The sequence below is a fragment of the Psammomys obesus genome, unplaced genomic scaffold, assembly GCF_907164565.1.
Source record: "Psammomys obesus unplaced genomic scaffold, mPsaObe1.curated_primary_1811, whole genome shotgun sequence".
NCBI lineage: Eukaryota > Metazoa > Chordata > Mammalia > Rodentia > Muridae > Psammomys > Psammomys obesus.
In genome coordinates this window covers 5,946,905-5,972,289 of record NW_026591872.1, presented here as the reverse complement: position 1 = coordinate 5,972,289, position 25,385 = coordinate 5,946,905, and the positions used below count along the sequence as shown (strand labels likewise).

Below are 25,385 nucleotides of genomic sequence, written 5' to 3'. Positions count from 1 at the left end.
GCAGCTAAGGGAGAAATTCGCAGGTAGAAGTGTGCAAATGCAAGAGTGTGCATGGAGGTATGCTTGCCTGGAAGGACAAAGTGAGAAGGAGAAGAGAAAGGGCAGGTTGTGGTACAGACACAGTTTGCAAGCACAGTGCATGTAAGCATGTGTCCTGAATGGCTTAGTGGCCCACACGCCTGTCTCAGTATTGTTCTCCTTGAGCTCAGATCTGCCTGAGCTGTGCCATCTTAGTTCCAGGAACTGTTTCACTTGACTCCACTGGGAGACCCACAGAAGAAGGGCTTCAATGTTGAGAACACTATTCCAGAGATTCCTATATCCAGAAAGGAATTTGGGTGGGAATCTGATGTCTGGCTGCTAGAGTAGAGAGACCTTATCAATCTGAGGCTCTGTATGCACTCTCTTGCAGAAGCACTCGTTAGCATAGAAAGTGCAGAGGGCCCATGAACTCACTAGCAGGTGTATACGGTAAACTCAGGGAGCCCACAGTTTTCTACTCTCAGATTTGGGTTCCCTGTTTGGCCTTTAGAATGAGGTGGCACCCCATACCTGGGATTATGCACTCCCCCCCCCCCCCGCTGCAATGGCTGCTGCCTCAGGAGCTAGAAAAAGTGTAGCAGGAAATACAGGGAGTTGATAGTTTGCCTCCCTCAGATCCCAGAGATGTCCACTGGGAGCCTAGGTCCAATCTGTCCCAGCTCATAAGTCGTCCCCTCTATCCAGGGAAACCTCAAAGTCCATGCTCTGTATTCAGCTGCCTATTTACTCACCAGTTTTGGAGTTTCAGACCTCCTGCACAGGACACCACCATCTTGGAGTCCTTCTCTATATTTCTCATTGCAAAGCATTATGTTATTGTTGCTGTGTGTATTTGATTTCTAGCAATGAGAGGTTTTAGAAGATCTGTTTTGTTAGCATGAAGGTTAGTATATGAGCTAAAGAGAGATATAGCTTTATCCAATTTTATACCTTTTTGATAAATTTAGAGTAAATAAAAATGTTTCTTAGCACACAATTGAGAAGTTAAGAATATTTTCCAGGCAAATATTTTTTTCTGAATGCTGGGATACTTGTTAAACTCATGAAACAGATCACAAATTTAGGGCCCGTCTATTTAGTCTGTGATTATAACGCTACCCTGTAAACAAAATTGCTCCCAAATTTTGATCTGGTTATCTCCTATGGCTGGGCAATATTGTGCTAAAGTTATCCCTGTTCCCCAGCACAGAATTCCCAGTGACTAATATTCCTCACATAGTTGCTAATGTTCTTCAATAATTCCAAAACTCTCCTAGGTGCTTTGTGGTAGGCAGCTAAAACACAGCAGAGGCCAACATTTTTCTTTATTTGTTCGCCTGCAGACACAGATGTTGTTTGTGTTGTCTAGAAGCAGAAAATATGCTCTAAAATATCACTGCTGTTTTCACTGAGTCAAAGTGACATGATGATAGTGAAGGGAACCAGTAAGAATTAGTACAAAGTGGAATAATATTCCATGAGGAGGTATAAAAATACCTTAAACTTTCAAAACACAAACAAACAAACAAAAACAAAGAGCTGAAATATATCGAATTTAAGGGTTTCTTTTCAGGCTTTCAGTGATGGAGCAAATGCCTATTGTCTTCTGGCTGCCATATCCCTCAAAGTATTTTGACAACTGGCTGTGAAAATCCAGATGGAAACAGTAGCCAACTGAATGAAACCTGGGAAGCAAGAGGCAGGACTTTCTCACCTCAGACACATGCACACTGCACAAAAAAAAAAAAAAAAAAAAAAAAAAAAAAGAACTTCACTGTGAATTGGAATAGGCTCCTTAAAGCTATATGCTCTGTGAGGTGATTAGTACTCCATGTTAAAATTGTTCAGAGTTAGCTTTGTCATTTAGCATTATCCATGCAGCCTTAGGCAATTCATGTCATTTCTTTTTGAGCCTCAGTTACTTTCTTTGGAAAACAGGAATAATAATAATAACTTTTCTCAGAGAGCATACTGTGAGGATTAAATGCAATAACATATGTTTCAAGGCCTGGTGCTTGGAGATCCTGAATACATACTTGTATTTATTTTCTTCTTAGCCTAATATGTGACACTGTGTGTTTTATTGTAGCTTGACTTTCAATTACTATAGTCAAGGACTATAGAATCTGTACTTAACTGAGAGATATTACACCACTTGATTAGATGTAAAACTTTGTGTTTATTCATTTACTCATGAATTTTTTGTAGCCAAGGTAAATTATTTTCTCATTTTCACAGCTAATTTTGACCTTTCTTTGTAAATACATATTTTATTAGCAAACATATAATGTAAAGAATGACTATCAAAAACATTTTTGTTCTTATCTACAATACTCTTAAAACATTAACCTTGATTACGAATGTTTAAATGCTATGACAATAGTCTATGTATTATTTCCCCTTTTTAAATATTAAGTAGTGCAATAACTAAATTATTCTATAGACTTATGTTTACGTTTTCTGCCATTTAATACATATATGTACAAGTATATAATTTAAAAACTTGCAGAAATTACTAATAAAGGGAAACATTACTAAGCCTGGCATAGTGTTACACACTTTTAATTCCTGCACTTTGGAGGCAGAGGTAGGTAGAACTCTGAGTTTGAGGCCAGCCTGGTCTACATAGTGAGTTCCAGGACAGCCAGAAGTACGCACTGAGACCTTGTCTCAAACAAAAGTTAGTAACATCACTAACCCCTCATTGTGGAAAGGTATATTTTCAAGGTTGTTTTAACCTCTCTTTTATTCTTTTTTTGAAAGAGTTTTGCATATAACCATAGTGAAAAACAGGGATTGTTTGAGAAATCTCTACAAAATAAAACAAAAGCACCTAGCACGTTAAAGTGGATGGAGTCACTGATATTGAATCTATGTGGTACTTTATCACAGAGGGTCTATAAATCCTATCTGTCATAAATAGGATCAAACTGAATTTGTTAGTCATTGTAACATTAATCTAAAATTTCAGCATACAATATTTAAGCTGTCCTGATTCCACTGGAGTAAGTGAAAGCAAATGACACTTTATAAAAAATCTGTCATTTCTCTCATTCAAGGCAGTTTTTATGAAACCAAATTGATTATCCTGTCCTATAAATTTTGATACTTTGTGTGTAGCTCCCAGTATTTTACTATAACTTTTAAGTAAGTAGAAAATATTTTTTACAATCCCCTTGTGTTTTCCAAATAATTTTGTTAAAGTATAATTAGCCTATAATAAATTATACACATATAAATGTGAAACTTAGTGAATTTGGCTATTACCTAATCCTGAAACCATTATGGAACCATCATAGTGGGCTTAGATAGTCACACCAAATTTTATTCCATACCCTGTGAGCTATAAGTTATATCTTGAGAAGATATACTCACTGGGGCAATTGCAGCATAAATGATATGAGAGTAACTGGTCACTTTTTGATTTATCTAAGGCCCATTACATGAGATAGCCCATACCTGACACTTTTAATAGGGGCAAGAACCCTATTATGGGTAATAGGATTCTTTAGTCATTATGAATAATGACTAGACAGGTCATTATCTTTAGGGAAAACTACTACTACTTTGTTGGCCCTATGGGAATCCGGCTACTGCTATTCTCCTAAATAGACATAACATTAAAACTACTCCTAGTGACCTACTGGGGTGCATCTCTGAATCAAGAAACCTCTTACAGCTGAGGGTATATAATACAGAGACTCAAAATGAGTCAAAATGTAGAAAAAAAGAGATTTGGAGTGTTAAGTACAGATTGTGACATACTTATCACATTCCTCCAGCAAAAGTTCAAGGAACTTCATGGAAGATGGAAAAAAAAGTTGTACAAGCCAGACATAATGAATTACAACAAGGAGAAAAGAGTTTCCTAGACACAACAAAAAAGATATGAACTCACATAAATTGTGGCAGCATGAATATCTGCACAGATAGCACACAGACAAAATCCAAACCTATAATGTGAGAGGTTAGCATGGATTCCCATATATTGCTGAGGAACTATTGGTGCTTGATGCTTACTGGGAGAGGAAAGTCAGTTTATTTCAATGGTGTGATACTTTGTACAACAGCCATACTCTATGGCAGGCCCAATGAATGGGAGCAGTCAACGAACACAAACTATACTCATTGCATCTACATGACACACACTCCAATGATTTAGAAACAAAGAAAACAAAATAAAGAATCAATGAGACCAAGAGCTGGTTCTTTGAGAAAATCAACAAGATAGACAAACCCTTAGCTAAACTAAGTAAAAGGCAGAGAGAAACTATCTAAATCAGCAAAAGCAGAAACGAAAAGAGGGACATAAAAACAGACACTGGGGAATTCCAAAAAATATCATTAGAACTACTACAAAAGACTATATGCCATAGATTTGAAAACCTAAATGAAAAGGACAATATTCTTCACAGATTCCTTCTACCAAAATTAAATCATGATAAGGTAAATAAATTGAATAGTCCTATCTTCCCCAAGGAAATAGAAGCAGTCAGCAAAAGTCTCCCTTCCAAAAAAAGCCCATGGCCAGATGGTTTCAGCACAGAATTCTACCAGACGTTTAAATAAGTGCTAACTAGAATTCTCTTCAAACTATTCCACAAAATAGAAACAGAAGAAACATTACCAAACTCGTTCTCTGAAGCCACAGTCACCATGATACCTAAACCACACAAAGACCCAACCAAAAAAAAAAAAGAGAATTTCAGACCTGTCTTTTTTTTCAACATTGATTCAAAAATACTCAATAAAATACTTGCACACGGACTCCAAGAACACATAAAAGATATCATTTACCATAACCAATTAGGTTTCATCCCAGGCAAGCAGGGATGATCCAATATACAGAAATCCATTAATGTAATACATCATATGAAAAAAAAAAAACTGAAGGAGAAAAACCATGTGATCATCTTCTTAGATGCCAAAAGAGCATTTAAGAAAATCCAACACCTATTCATGTTTAAAGTCTTGGAGAGATCAGAGATACAAGGCACATACCTAAACATAGAAAAGGCAATATACAGCAAGCCTATAGCCAATATCAAACTAAACTGAGAGAAACTTAAATCAATCCCGCTGAACTCAGGGACAAGGCAAGGCTGCCCACTCTCTTCATATCTATTCCACATAGTACTTGAAGTCCTAGGTAGAGCAATAAGACAACTAAAGGAGATCAAGGGGATACAAATCTGAAAGGAATAAGTCGAGGTATCACTATTCACAGATCGTATGATAGTATACATCAGTGACCCAAAAAAATTCTACCAGAGAACTCCTGCAGTTGAGAAATGCCTTCAGCAAAGTGGTTGGATACAAAATTAACTCAAACAAATCAGTAACCTTCCTCTATAAAAAAGACAAAAGGGCTGAGAAAGAAATTAGGAAAACCACAACCTTCACAATAGCCACTAATAACATAAAGTACCTTGAGGTGACTCTAACCAAGCAAATGAAAGACATGTTTGAAAAAAAAATTTCAACTTTCTGAAGAAAGAAATTGAAGAAGGTTTCAGAAGATGGAAAGAACTCCCATGCTCATGGATTGGTAGGATTAACATAGTGAAAATGGCCTTCCTGCCAAAAGCAATCTACAGATTCAATATAATTGCCTCAAAATACCAACACAGTTCTTACAGATCCTGAAAAAACAATTCTCAAATTCATATGAAAAAACAAGAAAACTCAGAATTGTCAAAACAATCCTGTACAACAGATCATCTGGAGGTATCTCCATCCCTCATCTTAAGCTGTACTACAGAGCAATAGTAATAAAAACTGCATGGCATGGGCATAGAAAAAGAATAGTGGATCAATGGAACCGAATAGAAGACCCAGAAATAAACCCACACACCTATGAATACTTATTTTTGACAAAGAAGCCCAAACCATACAATGGAAAAGACAGCATCTGTAGCCTGTGGTAGCTCAGTAACTAATTGGTTTCCCATAGTGAGGGGAACAAGGACTATTTCTAACAGGAACTCAATGACTGGCTCTTTGACCTTCCCACCCCGCCAAGGGAGGATCAGTCCTGTTAGGCCACAGAGGAGGGCTTTGCAGCCAGTCCTGAAGATACCTAATAAAACAGGATCGGATGAATGGGGAGGAGGTCCCCCCCCTATCAGTGGACTTGGAAAGGGGCATGGTGGAGATGAGGGAGAGAGGGTGGGATTTTGAGGGATTGAGGGAGCGGGACACGGCTGGGATACAGTTAATAAAATGTAATTGATAAGAAAAAATAAAATTAAAAAAATGAAAAAAAAAACTCAAGAAGTTAAAAACCAACAAATCAAGTAATCCAGTTAAAAAATGGGCTATAGCGTTAACCAGAAAATTCTCTATAGAGCCATAACAAATGGCAGAGAAACACTTAAAGAAATGGTAAATGTCCTTAGTCATCGGGGAAATGAAAATCAAAACGACCCTGAGATTTCACCTGACACTCATCAGATTGGCTAATATCAAAAACTCAAGTAACAATACATGCTGGAAAGGATGTAGAGAATGGGAAACCCTCCTCCATTGCTGGTGGGAATGTAAACTTGTACAACCACTTTCAAAATAGATTTGGTTCTTTCTCAGACAATCAGGAAGATTGCTTCCTCAAAATAGCAGTCCTACACAAATATCCAAAATATGCTCGAGTACACAACAAGGACATTTGTACAACCATGTTCGTAGCAACTTTATTCAAAATAGCCAGAACCTGGAAACAACCCATATGCCCCTTAACTGAGGAATGGATACAGAAATTGTGGTACATTTACACAATGGAATATTTCTCAGCATTTAAAAACAAGGAAATCATGAAATGTGCAGGCAAATGGTGGGATCTACAAAAGGTCATCCTGAGTATATCCCAGAAGCAGAAAGACACACATGGTATCTACTCACTTATAAGTGGATATTAGACAAAGACCCTAAGGGGACAGGACCTCCATAAGGAGAGCAACATAACCAAGAAATCTGGGCCCAGGGGTCTTTTCTGAGGCTGATACTCCAACCAAGGACCACGTATGGGGATAAGGTCGAACCCCTGCATAGATGTAGCTCATGGGAGCTCAGTCTCCAAGTGAGTTCTCTAGTAAAGGGAACAGGGACTATCTCTTACATGATCACAGTGGCTGGCTCTTTGATCACTACCCCCTGTTGGGCAGCAAAATTATCAGGCTATAGAGGAGGATAGTGCAGCCAATCCTGATGAGACCTGATAGGCTAGTGTCATATGGAGAGGAACTCCCCTCTCAGTGGACTTAGGGAGGGGCATGGGAAGAGATGAGGGAAGGAGGGTGGGATTCAGTGAGAATGAGGGAGGGATATACAAAGTGAATAAACTGTAATTAATATAAAGAATAAAAATTAAATTTAAGAAACAAAGAAAGTTGAAAAACAAACAAATACAACAACATCAAAAAAGTAGAGGTAGATGGATGCTCTCCGTTAGTGGGTTTCTTCCACCTCATTCAGAACAAGATACAGGCCAGGAAAATGATGTAACCTTCCATTATGGAAGGTTTTTATTTCCATTAACCTGATAGAGGTAAATACCTCACAGGCATGCTCAGATCCTATCCTAATCTTAATAATCCCTCTCTTGTGCCTGGAACATCTTGGGTCATTCTAAATTACTTCAGGTTGCCAAACAATGTTAGCTATGACAGTTAATGGTCTTGTTTTGTAACTTAAGTTGGCATCACACTTAAGATCCTGTTGCTTGCACATATATAGTGTGCTAATTCTAGTCATGCACCACATCAGCCTTTGTTTGGCTTCTTTAACTCAGGATAATTATTTAATATTTATGAATACCTAACATTATTTGCTATTGTATGTATAAAGAAATTTTCTTCCCTTTTAATATATCAGTACTATTCAACTATATGAATTTATATAGTTTGAATTTGGTCTCCTTTTGATGGCCAATGAGTTCTTTCCAACTTTCACCTCTCCTAAACAAGCCTGAAACAAGCATTGAATTATGCATCATTATATTAGTATGTAATTTCATTTTTTTTCTAGTAAATACTGATAGGTAGAACATTCTATTATTTCAGAAGTAAACTATAAGATATGAAGGTATACCTTGGTCTAAAACAAAAAGTGCCCTTAACCTACTAAAGTAAGCATAGTAACAAGACGAAAATGGAAACAGTTGTTGCTACCCAACTGAGGGTCATAATCTGTTCACCAAGAGGCTATGATTGCCTACCTATCCCCTATAAGCCAATTAGAACAGCCAAATTAATTAGGAAAAAGACAGAAAATGAGATTTTGTCAATGTGGCATCATAGGAAATAGGGACAAAGTCATCCAATGACTCACTGAAGTCATTTATCTGTATCCAATAGTGAGGTTAAAGTATATAATGAGGGCTTGGTATATTTAAAACAGTCTAGGTCAAGGTGTATTTTCTTATATCATTAATCCACTACTTGTAAAGCTCTTCCCTAGAGAGAAAAGTTTCCATTTTGGCTTTTCTTCTCAGGGTATTAGATTTTCTGAGAAATTCCAAGTTTTTAAAAATTTTTATTTTGTTTCTATTAATTACAGTCTATTCACTTTGTATTCCAGCTGTAGGACCCTCCCTCACCCCCTCCCAGTCTCACCCTCCCTCCTTCTTCTTCTCCTATGCCCCTCCCCCAGTCTACTGATAGGGAAGGTCCTCCTCCCCTTCCATCTGACCCTAGTCTATCAGGTCTCACCAGGACTGGCTTCTTTGTCTTCCTCTGTGGACTGGAAAGGCTGCTCCCCCCCCTCAGGTATAGGTAATCAAAGAGCCTGCCGATGAGTTCATGTTAGATATGGTCCCTGTTCCTAATATTGGGGAACCCTCTTAGACACTGAGCTGCCATGTGTTACTTCTGTGCAGGGGTTCTAAGTTATCGCCATGCATGGTTCTTGTTTGGAATATCAGTCTCAGAAAAGACCCCTGTGTCCAGACATTTTGGTTCTGTTGCTCTCCTTGTAGAGCTCCTGTTCCCTCCAGGTCTTTCTATCTCCCCCTTCTTTCATAAGATTCCTTGCACTTTTCCCAAAGTTTGGCTGTGAGTCTAAGCATATGTATTGATACCCTGTTCAGCAGAGTCTTTCAGAGGCCCTCTTTGATAGGCTACTGTCCTATGCCCTGTTTTCTCCTGCTTCGAATGTCCATCTTGTTTGCCTTTCTGAATGAAGATTGAGCATCTTACCCAGGGTCCTCCTTCTTGATTAGCTTCCTTATGTGTACCGATTTTAGAATGAATTCTCAAGGTTGTTTTGATTTGCATTTCCCTGATGACTAAGAATGTTGAGCATTTCTTTAAATGTTTCTCTGCCAGTCGATATTCCTCTATTGAGAATTCCCTGTTTAGCTCTGTACCCCATTTTTTAATTGGATTACTTGATTTGTTGCTGTTTAACTTCTGAGTTCTGTATATATTCTGGATATTAACCCTCTGTCAGATAGAGGGTTGGTGAAGATCCTTTCCAAATCTGTAGGCATCATTGTGTTCTGACTACAGTGTCCTTTGCTTTACAGAAGCTTTTTAGTTTCATGAGGTCCCATTTATTGATTGTTGCTCTTAGAGACTGTGCTGATGGTGTTCTGTTCAGGAAGTTGTCTCCTGTGCCAATGAGTTCAAGGCTCTTCCTTACTTTTTCTTCTAACAGGTTTAAGTTTGTTCATTGGGGTCTTTAATCTACTTGGATTTTAGTTTTGTGCAGTGTGATAAGAATAGATCTATTTTCATTTTTCTACATGTAGACATCCAGGTAGACCAGTACCATTTGTTGAAGATTCTATCTTTTTTCCATTGTATGTTTTTGGCATCTTTTTTCAAAAATCTTTTGTCCATACATGTGTTGGTTTATTTCTGTGTCTTCTATTGGATTCTATTGATCCAACATTCTGTTTCTATGACAGTACATTGCAGTTTTTATTACTGTTGCTCTATAGCAGAATTTGAGATCAGGGATGGAGATATTTCCAGTAGATATTTTATTGCACAGGATTGTTTTGGTGATTCTGGATTTCTTGTTATTCCATATGTATTTGAGAATTTTTCTTTCAAGTTATGTAAAGAATTGTGTTGGTAATTTTGGGGGAATTGTGTTGAATGTGTAATTCCAATTTTTATGTCCATTGGTTTAGTAGTCTTTGACGTATAGATAAAGTGTCTCTTTAAAACGTAACCAGTTTTACTAGGCCATATACACTATTACCAAGTTATTTAAGCAACTACTGGAGCAAACATAGAACATACTCTCCGTTAACTATTGCTGGTAGAAAGTTGAAATCTTAGTAATAATTGAATATTTTACATTGAAGGAAGTTCAAATGTTCCTGATGCGTGTCCAAATAGTTTTTACTCAACTTTTATCCACTTTTAGAGTTGTAACATCAGAACCACTTAATAGAGTGCTTTATATACCCACTGTCATGGTTATTCATGTATTGTATGTCCCACAACACAGACTAATGAAAGAGAAAAAAGAGTTTCTGTTTTTAAAAGCCCAAAAGTTGTTAAGGACTTTTAACTAGTTTCAGTAAATCCTTTCAGTCCTATACTCTAGGGTATATTTCTGAAGAATTTTCCTAAAAAGTCATTTCATAACTCATTATGACAAGTGTTATTCCTTTGAAAGACTATTTCCACCAGATTATCTAGAAGTATTACTTTACATTATTCTAGTATTGTTAAAAATTGTTTATTCCCCTGAATCCATAGATAGTACTGCTGTCCTTTCCTTCTTGCCAAATTTGCAGTGTCACTTTTTGGATAGTCAGCTAATTTAGTAAAACAAAAATTTTTCTGATTGAGTTAATAAGCATCTTGTTAAGCAAAACCGTACCGTATGAATTGTGAATATCTTCATGATATTAACCCTTTTAAAAATTCTTTTATATTTATTTTAAATTCTTGATATGGAATAATTTGTTGAATAGAATTTTCTGAGATGTGAAATGAAGTTATATTAATTTATATAGTTCTGTATAGATCACACAACAGTTCACATTTATCTTTTTCTGCTTATTACATATATTTAAGAATACACATGACTCTATAGACCTAAAGAAGCTAAACAACAAAGGAGGACCTTAGGGAAGATGGTTAATTTTCATTGAGAAGGGAAAACAAGATAAATACAGGAAATAGTAGAGGAGAAGGGACAGGAAGTGAACCTACAGCAGATGCCCTCTAAAAGACTCCACCCAGCAGAGGATCAAAGCAGATGCAGAAACTCACAGCCAAACTTTGGACAGAGCACAGGGAATCTTATGGAAGAAGGAATATATAGAAAGATCTGGAGTGGACAGGAGCCTGCCTCACAAGGAATTCAACAAAGCCAAAAATATGCTGGGCCCCGGGGGGACTGCAGAGAGTGATGCATCAAGCAAAGACCATGCATAGAAAGAACCTAGACTCCCTGCCTACATGTAGACCATAGATAGCTCAGTCTCCAATGAGGTTTCCTAGTAAGGGGAGTAGAGACAGTCTCTGACATGAACTCTTCCTGCTCCTTGATCACTTCTCCCTGGTGGAGCAAGCTAGCCAGCCCACAGAGGAAGAGGATCCAGACAATCCTGGTGGGACCTGATAGGTTAAGGTCATACAGTAGGGGAGGAGGACTTCCTCTATCAATGGACTAGGAGAGATGGATAGGAGAGGAATAGGGAAGGATGGTGGGACCAGAAGGAAATGATGGACAGAGCTACAACTGGGACACAAAGTGAATAAATTTTAAAAAAGAATAAGAATAAGAATACACATGAGGAGGACTTGATATACTTGTCTTGCTATTTATATTCATAGTGAAATCATTGCTATAGGTAAGCAAATTAAAATGTCCATAAGCTTATATAGTTACTATTTTTATGTTTGAAATATTAATACTCAATCCTTGCCCATAAAGCCTGGCTGTAGTTCTAAATATTCACACTAAGAGAAAATGCCATGATATACAAAGATAAATTTTAAATTAATCATTTATTCTTTGAGCAAAAACTGGAAAGATAAACTCTGAGTCTGTGTTTACTCTGCCTATCAGTGTTACAGTTTACAAAAAAAATGAAATAAAGCAAGGAAATATACATATGTAGATTTGTCTATGAATCCTAGTTATAAGAGCTGAGAGATATTCTATTTCCTTAACTACATGTTTTATGTTTAGACATCTGGACTTTTGCAAGTAACCTCTTTTCAGTCTCAATTTTGCATTTATTGAACTAATCCTAATTCACAGGGCTCTTATTGTACTATGAGTTCCTAACATGTACAATCTCTATGTCTGTCTATTTATCTCTCTTTCTTTCTCTTTCTGCATGACACAACAGCATACAGATTTTAATATTCAAAGATGTCAAGAATTTAGAATACACTATACTGTATAGGAGCTAACAGTCAAATTCAAGACACAATATATATGGTATAAATAATGAGAAAATTAAACAGCAAAGTATAAGAATACATAGTAAGGTTCTAGGTGTTATCATGAAAAGTAAAATTACTGAGATGGAAAAAACTTAGGGAAAACTTTGTGAGGATTTTGAGACAGATTGTGTATGTGCATCAGATTAGAGATCAAAGAGCAGTATCTTAGGTGCTTCGTATTATATGTTCAACACCAGAGAGGCAAAGAAAAATAGTGTCTTTGAAAAAGTGTTAGTAAGAATCACTCACGCAATAGAATGGAATATAATTTATTCAGTAGCTCTTTGTGGGCATCGACTCTGGTCCTATCTTGACATCTTAGTCATTCATCACAAAATAAATACTATCAGAGAGCTGTGGAATGTTTCAGAATTCATATTGTTTGTCTTTATGAGTATGTATGTGAAGCACTTACAAATATCTTTAACAGTGTCACTCCTCTACATGGAATTGTACAGTAGATTAAGGTGGTTTAAATTTTCAGACACACACACAAACAGAACACACTGAGAAAAAAGCTTTACATGGTTAGTGAGCATAATGGAAATACATACACAACTATACATGGAAGATCACAGTGAACAATAAGTATGCAGGACCCAAAGTGTTATGAATAGCCAGAAAATTGGACCAACACAGGTAAGAAATGAGAAATTTTTAGGGCCATTGAACAACACATATTTGAAGTGTTCAGTAGCCCTGAAAATTTCTCATTTAAACCAGGAAGCCCCTGTCTTGTTCAAAATGTTGAAATGTTGTTTATGTTCTCATTGATCAAATTTCTGCTGTAGTCTAGGACATCCCACTATCATTGTTCTTGATTTCTTTTCCAGGCTCTTGTCACAAAGGCTGTACAGCAACCATTCCTCTTTTTCACTCTCTCAGGAACTGTTACATTAGCTGCTATGCAAGTTCTCTTGTATGAATACAGTCTAAAAAGAGGATCTCTAAGGCAAAAATTACTTGAGGAAAAAGTCCCACATCAAATATGTTCCTCTCTTTACAATGATGACTGCTTTGGTCTATGTCTAAGTGTGATCAGTTTGTTCAGATTTTCTCCAGATCCCTATTTCATCAATCTTCCTTTCGATTTTGTGCAATTATTTCCTGGACTTCTTTGATATAGGCTCTTATTTTACAGTTTAGTAATTCACTGTACTTCTGAGAATATTCTATTTGGCATCAGCCTAATCATTTTTAACTACATTCTGGGATGTTGCCAGATAGGTAATAGCACTTTGTTTCAAATAATAAATATTTACATCTGGGCTTAAACCCTGCTTGGATTTGCTAGTATCCTTTTCAGTGTAACAAACACACAAAGAGCTCTTGGAAATAAAATAAGGCATAATGAGCACTTGGAAATGCAAAGAGAAGATTAGGCTTCAGGACAGTTGGTTGTTTTAGTTATGTTCTCTGATAACCACAACCTACAATCCTACACATTCAGGGAACTCCTCCTCTCACTCTTATAACCCCAGAAAAGGCTGATGAGCCCTCAGCGTGAAACTAAAGGTCAGGTTTGGAAGACATGACTTTATTACTTTGCTATCACTAGGGCCCTTAAAAATAATCTCTGTGGAACTTTGCAAAGGACATGACATAGTTTTGCAAACTCACTCTCCTCACTGCCTTGTGTAGCAGCAAACAATTGATAAAGGTTTTTCATAAAGAGAAAAGGAAATTAAAAATTGGACTAATCCAGAGGGCCTCTGAAAGCCAGAAGAAAACAGGAAACAACCTTGAAACCTGCCACAGAGGGCCTCTGAAAGCTTCTGCAGTATAGACTGTCAAAGCAGATGCTGAGCCTGATGGCCAACTGATGGGCAGAGTGAATGGAATTTTATGTAAGAAGTGGGAAATAGTAAGAGCTGGAGGGGACAGGAACTCCACAAGGAGAGCAACAGAACAAGATAATTTGAACACAGGGAACTTCCCAGAAAATCATACTCCAACCAAGGACTATTCGTGGAGATGACCTGGAACCCCTGCACAGGTGTAGCCCATGGCAGTTCAGTGTCCAAGTGGGTTACATAGTAATGGGAAGAGGGACTGCCTCTGACATAATCTGATTGGCCTGCTCGTTGATCACTTCCCCCTGAAGGGGGAGCAGCCTTACCAGCCACAGTAGAGGACAATGCAGCCACTTTTGATGAGAACTGATAGACTAAGATCAGAAAGAAGAGGAGAACCTCCCCTATCAGTGGACTTGGGGAGTGGCATGCATGCAGAAAGGGGAGGGAGGGTGGGATGGGGAGGGGCGGAGGGAGGGGCTTATGGGGGGATACAAAATGAATAAAGTGTAATTAATAAAAAATTAAAAAATAAAAAAAATTTGGACTAATCCTTTAAGACTAGGAAAACCTTTAGAAGGCTGCTTGTTTTTTTGTTTTGTTTTGTTTTTGTTTTTGAGTGGAAACTGAGTGGCTGTTCAAGGAAGCTGTGTAGCTGTGTAAGAGCACCCTCACACGAAATGATTTGTTTGAAAATGTGCTATCATTTTCTTTTAAAAGCCCCCAAAACTGAAACATAAAATGGTTTCTAGTAGTGGTGATTATTTGTCTCGTATTGAAGATTGCTAATTACAGTCTTTGTATTTCTTACTGGAGACTATACTAAACCATTGCACATTCTGTAGAACCAGTAATGGATTAAGTGGTCAATAATATTTTTTCAGTTGTGTGAATTCATTATAATAGAGACTTGATTGTGAAAGCATGATTATAAATTGTTAATTTTATGTTCACTGAATAAGCATTTACACAGTTGCTTTTTAATTTAATATTTTAAATATTAATATTACTAAAATCTATTAATAATTGTGTAATTTTCAGTAATTGCCCATGCTGCATCAATACTCTTAATGAACTGAGATTTCTAATGATAACAGAAGAACTTATTTAGCTTCTATATGTGCCTATTCATCACAAAACTTTTTCTGTTTGATTATTGACCATTCACATTTTGTCCTAAGAGTCTCAGATTATAACTACAGATGCTTAGAACAAGTTATCCTTTAGACATTTGTTTACAATTAAAGAATCTGAATTCGCTCAAGTGACTTATATTTTAAGATATATAAGTAATTAATAACTTTCATTTCTATATAATTAATCAGTGTTGTCATGACACAAAAATTTAAAAATATATAATTTAATCACAATCCATTATTTTGTAAATAGACTCTACTCTTTACATGTTAAGTCCCCCAAAATTCCAAGTCATAGCTAAAAGAATCATGCTCCTTGACCTCTCAATATTTTTCTAGATCATGCTGCTTTGAAGATTCCTGGAATGTCAATGGGTAGAATTTTAAATATAATAAATTATTGTGCCTTTCAAAAGCCTAGAAATAGTACTTCTAAAAAAATGGTGATATAGGTAATCTTACTGGCCTGTTCTGATTTTGATAAATGGCATATCTAGACTTGTTACCTAGAAATCAACATCTGCTTTCATACAGAACATATAGAACCTCATTTTATGAAGCACCTCAATACTTAAATAATTTATTTCTTTTCACTAATACAAGTAGCCTAGGGTGACCTAATGTGTCAGAATGTTTCAAGCAAATCTAATGACCCCCAACTAACTGGATTCTCATATAACTGTGAAAAGCTAAATAATAACGAGTTTCGGCCTACTTTCTATCTAAATTTAAGTTCTGTTTAATATCCCTATGAAAATATTGAGCCTTAGAGGATTACTAAAATATCATACATCCATTAACCTTGACTGCCTCTTGGTTTAGATATAAGTAAAAAATATTTCTGTTCATGTCCCATGTAATTTATTCAACTGACGGGAAAGGAGCAGGATCTTGGCTCTATCTGTAAAGATGGATTGACTTAAAACTCCTTTAGTGTCTTGACTTTTGATATATAATCCCATCAAAAAAAACTACATAGAAGATTAGTGGAAGTACAATAAAACACCCCAAAGTACCCATTGGTATTAATGAAATTGTTAGCTGTCCTGTTTAATATTTAATTATCAGTTTGAAACAACCAAGAGCCATTTGAGAAGAGGGAATCTCAAGAGATTACCAAGATCATATTGGTCTGTGGCCCTGCCTATGGGGAATTATACTGATTTTTAATGATGTGGGAGGGCATAGCTCACTGTGGGAACCACCATCCCTAGGCACATAAGCTTAAAATGTGTAAGGAAGCTATCTAATCACAATCCTGAGAATAAGTGAACCAGCAAGCTGCATACTCACCCACAGTTCCTAAGAACTTCAAGTCTTTGAAGAAAGAAATTGAAGAAGACTTTGAAAAATGGAAAGATCCCCCATGCTTGTGGTTCCATAGGATTAATATAGTAAAAATGGCCATCCTTCCAAAAGCCATCTACAGATTCAGTGAAATTCCCATCAAAATTCCAACACAATTGTTCACAGACCTGGAAAGAGAGACCATTAACTTCATATGGAAAAATAAAAGACCCAGAATAGTCAAAAAATTCTGTACAATAAAGAACTTCAGACAGTATCAACATCCCTGATTTGAATCTATATTACAGGGCAATAGTACTCAGAACTGCCAGGTCCTATTTTGAATTCTTGCCCTGCCTTCCATGGATGATGGAATATGACCTGGAAGTATAATATGAGATAAAACCTTTCCTCCTGAAGTTGTTTTGGGTCATGGTGTTTATCACAGTAAGAGAAAAAAAATCATTGAACATTCATTTACAGTTTTAGACACTTAGTAATTGGAAAAACAAGATGTAGATGTATTTTCTGTTTTCTTTTATGTGGTGTGATTATTCAGAATGTTAATACTGTTGTTGTACATCAAAATCCCTTCCTTTATTAGGAGTAACTAATATATTACTATGTAGATACATTACGGTTGGTTTATTCAGTTACCTCTTTAGAGACAGTGGCATCATTTCTACCTTATTTTTTAATTTAAATTTATTTCTTATAATTTATTCACTTTACATCCCAATTGTATCCCCTCCCTTGTCTCCTCACAGTTTTACCCTCCCTCCCTCCCTCTTTCTTTTAGTCCCCCTCAGCTATTCCTCAGAAAGGTGGAGCCCCGTCCCCTTCCATCTGGCCCCAGCTTACCAAGTCAATAGGACAGCCTGCATCCTCTTCCTTTGTGGCCAGGCAAGGTCACATCACCAGGGGAAAGTGATCAAAGGGCAGGCAACAGAGTTCATGTCAGAGACAGTACCTCCTCTCCTTAGTAGGAAACCCACATGGTGACTGAGCTGTCTATCAGCTACATCTGAGCAGGGGGTGTAGATCCTCTCCATGCATGGACCTCTTTTGGTGTATCAGCATCTGAAGTTTCCCCTGGGCCCAAATTTGTTGGCTTTGTTGGTCTTCTTATGGAGTTCCTGTCCTCTCCTGGTTCTTCTATTCCCCCACTATTTCCTAAGACACACTGTGCTCTGCCCAAAGTTTGGCTGTGCATCTTAGCATCTACTTCAATCTCCTGTTAGGTGGAGTCTTTCAGAGGACATCTATGGTAGGCATCCATCCTGTTCCTTTTCTTCAAATTCTTTATGTGTCTATTCTACTTGCCCTTCTGAATGAAAACTAAATATCCTCCCTACGGACCTCGTTATTTAGCTTCTTTAGGTCGGTGAATTATAGTATGGTTACCCTGTATTATATGGCTAATATCTGCTTATAAGTGAGTATACACCATGCATGTCTCTCTGGTTCTTGATTACCTCACTCGTGATGATCTTTTTTAGTTCCATTCATGTGTCTGCAAGTTTCATGATTTCCTTGTTTTTAATAGCTGAGTAGTATTCCATTATGTAGATATACCACAATTTCTGTATCCATTCTTTGTTTGAGGGATATCTAGGTCGTTTCCAGACTCTGGCTATTAAGAATAAAGCTGCTATGAACATAACTGAGTAAGTGACTTTGTTGTATGATGGCAAATCATTCCAGTATGTGCCTAGGAATGATATATCTTGAAGTATAACCATTCCCTTTATTCTCAGAAAGTGCCAGATTTTCAAAGTGGTTGTGTAAGTTTGCACTCCGATCAACAATGTTGGAGTGTGTTCCCTTTATCCACATCCTTGCCAGCAAGTACTCTCACTAGAGTTTTTGAGCTTAGCCATTCTGAAGAAATCTCATGTCATTTTAATTTCCCTGATGACTAAGGATGTTGAGCCTTTCTTTAAATGTTTCCCTGTGAAGAGGGCCTGCCTCTGACATAATCTGATTGGCCTGTTCTTTGATCACCTCCCCCTGAGGCGGGAGCAGCCTTATCAGGCCACAGAAGATGACAATGCAGCCACTCCTGATGAGATCTCATAGACTAAGATCAGAAGGAAGGAGAGGAGGACCTCCCCTATCAGTGGACTTGGGGAGGGTCAAGCGTGAAGAAGGGGGAGGGAGGGTGCAATCGGGAGGGGAGGAGGGAGGGGCTTATGAGGGGATACAAAGTGAATAAAGTGTAATTAATAAAAAAATAAAAAAGAGTAAGTTGTCAAAAGATGAAATACAAACAACTGGAAAACACTTAATATTTTTCCTTTTTTAAGTTTAAAAAAATGTTTCCCTGCCATTCCTCTGTTGAGAATTCTCTGTTTAGTTCTGTACTCCATTTTTAAATTAAATTATTTGGTTTGTTGGAGTTTAATTTCTTGAAAAATGTAAATAGATCCGTGTTTTTACCCCCTGCTAAACTAAAGACAAAGTGGATCTAAAACCCCAACATAGTCCCAGGCACACTAAATCTGTAGAAGAAAAAGTGGGGAAGAACCTTGAACTCATTGGCACAGGAGACAATTTCATGAACAGAACACCAATAGTTCAGGCTCTAAGATAAACAATTAATAAATGGGACCTTATGAAACTGAAAAGCTTCTGTAAAGCAAAGAACACTGTCATCAAAACAAAATAAACAAAAAAACCAGCCTACAGACTGGGAAAAGATCTTAACAAAAGATCGGACAGAGGGTTAATATCCAAAATATATAAAGAACTCAATTCTACTTCTTATCTATTATAAATGAAGCACCATTAAACAGATATATACAAAATTTTGGGGGCAGACACAGTTTTAATTTTTCTGTGACTAGTGTCCAGGAGCATACCTGCTCTTCTGGTAAGTACAAATCTAATCTTTTAGGAAACCACTAGACTATTTTCCAATGTGGCCTAACATTTTATTTTTTGCCATCAGTGTGTAAGTCTTGTAGTTATTCTCTACCTTTATTAACACTTGGTAAGTACTGTTATTTGAGTATGAATGGCCCTCATAGGTTCATATATTTGAACACTTAGTCACCAGAAAGTAGAACTGTTTGCAAGAAAATTTTAAAGGTTAGGAGGCATGGCCTAGTTGAGTAAGTGTGGTCTTGTTGGAGAAATTGTTTCAGTGGGCATAGTTTCTCTCTCTCTCTCTCTCTCTCTCTCTCTCTCTCTCTATATATATATATATATATATATATATATATATATATATATATATATCTTTCTCCTTATGGATCAAGATGTATCTCTTAGCTACTTTTCTCCAAGACCATACCTGACTGCCACCATGTTCCCTGCCATGATGATAATGGAAGATCTGAAACTGAAAGAAATCCCACAGTGAAAAGCTTTCTTCCATAAGAGTATCTTAGTCAGGGTGTCTCTTCACAGTAACTGAACACTGACAAACACAGTAAGAGATTTCTGCTGTTTGTTTGTTTGTAATTCATATGAAGCCATATGTTTGTGTAACACTGTACTTTTTGTATTCTCCTGATAATTGTGTTAAGCATCTTTTTATTCATTTATTGATCACTTTCATATCCTTTATTATAAAATGTAACCTCAAACCTATTATCCATTTTAAAAATTCCTTTTTTCTCTTCTAATATCTCCTATGTAGTCTCTTAAAATACCATAAAACATTTTTCTTACACTAAAAATCAGATATATATTAATGAGACTGCAGATACACTTACTTGAACATATGTATACTATTTTATTCTTGGAATGTAGTTTCTCATGTCTAGCCACTTAAACCTTAGGTGTTCTAAAAGTGTATATTTAATTTCTCTTGTGGATAGATTTTTGGTAAGAACAGATCTATAATAAACCAAATTGAAATTTATTTCCTCTAGGGAATATGTAGCATTTTAGGTCACAAGGTTATATGCGCAAGGCTGTAAACGACCAGTAAAGGGTTCATTGATGTGCTTGTTAAATAATGCATCTTAAAGGGATTTTAAGCAGAAAGCAGACTTTTGTGTATTTAAGAAAATATTTTGTAATGATAGCATTGACTTTAAGAAAGTAAAGTAAGGCTGTTAGATGAATATAACTTATGTGATAAGTAAAATATTGATTTATCTCTTTTTCTAAACTTTCACATTCAGCTTTCTCTCCTTTAACACTGCATAAAAGAACAACTCATAGCTTGCTTGGATCTTTCTGACTATATGTTGTTGAATGATACATAAGTCTAACTGGCTTAATTAGACTATTTATGATTTAGTCTTTGTTTTCAAAATGACATATAATTCTAATTGAAAAGAAATTGTTTATATTGTGCAATACTTGGTATTAAATGACATTTACTTTGAAGGGAACAAATCAATGCTCAAATTTCCTTTTGAGTTGGAAAAGAAATCTCTTTAACAAAAATGGAGTCTGCCTTCATCTTTCAGTGCCTCCTTGAAAAAACCTTATCCCAGTGTTTCATTAATCTAAACTGGCAAATGGTCATTTGTTTATTTTTATTTGCTCATCCATTTTCAATAAATGCCATGACTCAGATGCTTATATTAAAAATCTTTGCAAAATCACATCTCTTGTGCTATCACCTGAGTGCAACTAAAACTAAGCCAAAATTTTGGGAGGTAAGTTTACTAATTAGTTCCCTGCATCTATGAAAATATCAATATAAGTACTTTATAGTCATTCATAGTAAATATTTTCTTTCTTGTCTCTAGCATGCAAGCAGGCATGTTGAAATCTGTGGTAATGCCATGTTTAAGGTTGTAACTTCACTGCTCTCCTTTGCCTATTGAATTCAGAGATATCTCTAGAGCAGAAGTTTTCAAATTACATCTCCTATCAAAACTATAGGCCTTACCTTAAAGTTCTTTTAAATACAAACTGTGTAGTCCAACAGCATAACAGTTGTATTAAACCAGGGGTTAGGTTAGATGTGAGGGTTAGGTATAGCAACCTATGTTTTAACAGTACTTCCAAGTGATTTTTAGACAGATACCATTAAGCACTAGTATTCCAGGGGAAGAAAAGGAATTGTGTTTAAAGACTACTTAGCATTCTTTTCTTACAGATGTACGCTGATATGTTTATGAACAAGTCATTGTAGCAACACCAACATTGTAGTATCCAATAAAGAATCATGGTGAAATTAGCAAAAATATTCCAAAGTTTCTAAGAGTTATATTAAGTACAATGGACTTTGTTTTTTTAACCTATCACAAAACGCATGATTTAATAAGAGTTTGTTTTTCATAAGTGAAATCATACCTATTGTTAAACTATCATTTCTGAGTGAGCTGTCCCAGAAGCAGAAAGACACACACGGTATATACTCACTCATATAGACATATAACATAGGATAAACCTACTAAAAATTGTACATCTAAAGAAACTAAGCAAGAGAGAGGACCCTGACTAAAATGCTCAATCCCCATCCTGAAAGGCAAGGAGGTTGGACATCAGAAGAAGAAGAAAACAGGAAACAACCTAGGAACCTGCCACAGAGGACCTCCAAAAACCTCTGCCCTGCAGACTATCAAAGCAGATGCTGAGACTTTGGCCAACTGTTGGGCAGAGTGCATGAAATCTTATGTAAGAAGTGGGAAATAGTAAGAGCTGGAGAGGACAGGAACCACACAAGGAGAGCAACAGAACCAGAAAATTTGAACACAGGGAACTTTCCAGAGACTCATACTCCAACCAAGTACCAGGCATGGCGATAACCTAGAACCCCTGCAGAGATGTAGCACATGACAGTTCAGTGTCCAAGTGGATTACATAGTAATGGGAAGAGGGACTGCCTCTGACATAATCTGATTGGCCTGCTCTTTGAACACCTCCCCCTGAGGGGGGAGTAGCCTTACTAGGATTGATTTCCAAAGTGGTTGTACAAGTTTACATTTGCACCAGCAATGGAGGAAGGTTCCTCTTTCTTCACATCCTCTCCAGCAAGTGTTGTCACTTGAGATTTTTATCTTAGCCATTATGATAGGTTTAAAGTGAAATTTCAGGGTGGTTTTGATTTGTATTTCCCTGATGACGAAGGACATTGAGCTTTTCTTTAACTGTTTCTCTTCCATTCGATATTCCTCTATTGAGAATTCTGTTTAGATCTGTACCCAGGTTTTTAATTGGATTACTTGATGTGTTGCTTTTTAACTTCTTGAGTTCTTTTATTTTCCTTTTTTAAATATTAATTACAGTTTATTTACTTTGTATTTTGAGCTGTAGTCTCCTCCCTCATTCCCTTGCAATCCTACCCTCCCTTCCTCATTTCCTCCCATGCCCTTCTCCAAGTCCACTCATAGGGGAGGTCCTCCTCCCCTTCCATCTGACCATAGCCTATCAGTCCTCATCCTATCACTGTCTGCATTGTTGTCCTATGTAGTCTGGCAAGGCTGTTCCCTCTTCAGGGGGAGGTGATAAAAAAGCCAGCCCTGAGTTCATGTCAGAGACAGACCCTGTTCCCCTTGCTATGGTAACCATTTGGAGACTGAGCTGCCATAGGCTACATCTTAGCAGGGGTTCTTTATACATTCTGGATATTAACCCTTTCTCTGATGTAGGGTTGGTGAAGATTCTTTCCCAGTCTGTAGGCTGTCGTTTTGTTCTGCAGACTGTTGTCCTTTGCTTTATAGAAGTTTTTCAGTTTAATGAGGTCCCATTTATTTATTGTTGATCTTTGAGCCTGTGCTGTCAATGGTCTGTTAAGGAAGTTGTCTTCTGTGCCAATGAGTTCAAGGCTCTTCCCCACCTTTTTTCTAACATGTTTAGTCTGGTTTTATTTTGAGGTCTTTGATCCACTTAGACTTGTGCCAGGTGATTAGTATGGATCTATTTGTATTTTTCTACATGTAGGCATCCAGTTAGACCAGCACCATTTGTTGAAGATGCTTTTTTTTTTTTTTCCATTGTATGGTTTTGGTTTCTTTGTCAAAAATCAAGTATCTGTGAGTATGTGGATTTACTTCTGGGTCTTTGATTCCTTGGATCCATTATTCTGTTTCTATGCCAGTACCATCAACCTGAGTAAGGTATCTCAGAAAGAGAAAGACACACATGGTACTCTCTTATAAGTGGATATTAGACATACAATATAGGATAAATATAGTAAAATCTGTACACCTAAAGAAGCTCAGGAAGAAGGAAGACCCTGGGTAAGATGATCAGTCCTCATTCAGAAAAGCAAACAGGAAAAACATTGGAAGAGAGAGAAAACAGGGAAAGGATAAGAACCAACACAGAGAGCCTCTGAAAGACTCTACCCAGCAGGGTATCGAAGCAGATCCTGAGACTCAGCCATACTTTTGGCAGAATGCAAGGAATCCTATGAAAGAAGGATAGGGGAGGGAAGGGGAGAGAAGTTCCACAAAGAGAATAGCAGAACCAAGGAATCTGGGCCCAGGGGTCTTTTGTGAGACTGATACTCTAACCAAGACCCATGCATGGAGATACCCTAGAATCCCTGCACAGATGTAGCCCATGGCAGTTCAGTCTCCATGTGAGTTCCCTAGTAATGGGAACAAGGACTGTTTCTGACATGAACTCAGTGGCTGACTCTTTGATCACCTCCTCTTGATGGGGAAGCAGTGTTACCAAGCCAGAGTGCAATATAATGCAGACAGTCCTGATGAGACCTGATGGCTAGGGTCAGCTGGAAGGGGAGAAGGACCTCCCCTATCAGTAGACTGGGGGAGGGACAGGGGAGGAGAAGAGGGTTGGAGGGCAGGATTGGGAGGGGATAAGGGATGGTGCTACATCTGGGATACAAAGTGAATAAATTGTAGTAAAATCAATAAATCAATAAACTATAAATAAAGAAAATATAAAGTCCAATGTGTTTTATTATACCAGGAAAGTGGCAAACTAGCATTAGAATAAAGTGTGCTTCTAAAAAAAAATTGAATTCATGTTTGAGTTTGGGTTGTATTGATTAGATTCAGTCAGTTAAGCCTTTTCCGGGCTAATTGACATACCCTATCTCTTATGTCAGTCTGAGAAAATCCTATATGATGTTCTACAATCCAGGATTACCTTATCTAAGTATTACATGGACAGTTCAAATGTTATGTCTTAGCATATGGTCATTTTTCATTAACTCACTAGACATTGTTAAAGCATGTTTCCCCCTATTTGGTATTTTGCCATAATTGAATATAAATTGACTTTAAGACAAAATGTTAGATATTCATGCAATAGATTGCTGGGGCTTCACTGGCATCTAGAAGAAATTATGTTAACCTAGGGTATTATAGCAAAAACAAACAAACAGAGAACTATTTGCTCTTTAATGTAGACTAATGGTAAATGCCATCATCATCATGGATTTTATTTTGTAAACTATTAAATGACATGGTTACTAAGCTTTTAGCTGTTTAAATTTTGGAAAAAAAAAGGGGGGGGATCGAATCCATGAAGTACTGTCATGGTGCAAGACTTATGTTGCAAGTTTTATTGTTGTTGTTTCCTTGTTCAGTTAAAGAAAAATTATTATCCCTTCATTAAGATATTTGCTTCCTCCTCACACCCAACCCCAGAATCTTGTCCAAAACTTCAGCCATCCAGCTTCCTAAGTCTGCTCTCCTCTCAGAATTATCCAAAAGGCTTACCTCTTTTCTTTCTTTCTATCTCTGTTCTGCTTATGCTAACACTATGGGTTTCTCTTCTGTTTTTCTAAACTCCCTTCCCTGCTTTTACAGCTATCCTTGCAAGCTTAACTCAAAGTACATGGCTTTTTCTCCCTT

At 37.0% G+C, this 25,385-nt stretch overlaps 1 protein-coding gene across 1 annotated transcript in view; it reads left to right on the top strand.

Annotated features, from left to right (window-relative positions):
* Positions 1-25,385, top strand: part of Tenm1 (teneurin transmembrane protein 1) — a 1,167,432-nt gene that overhangs the window by 416,041 nt on the left and 726,006 nt on the right. The window lies entirely within an intron of this gene.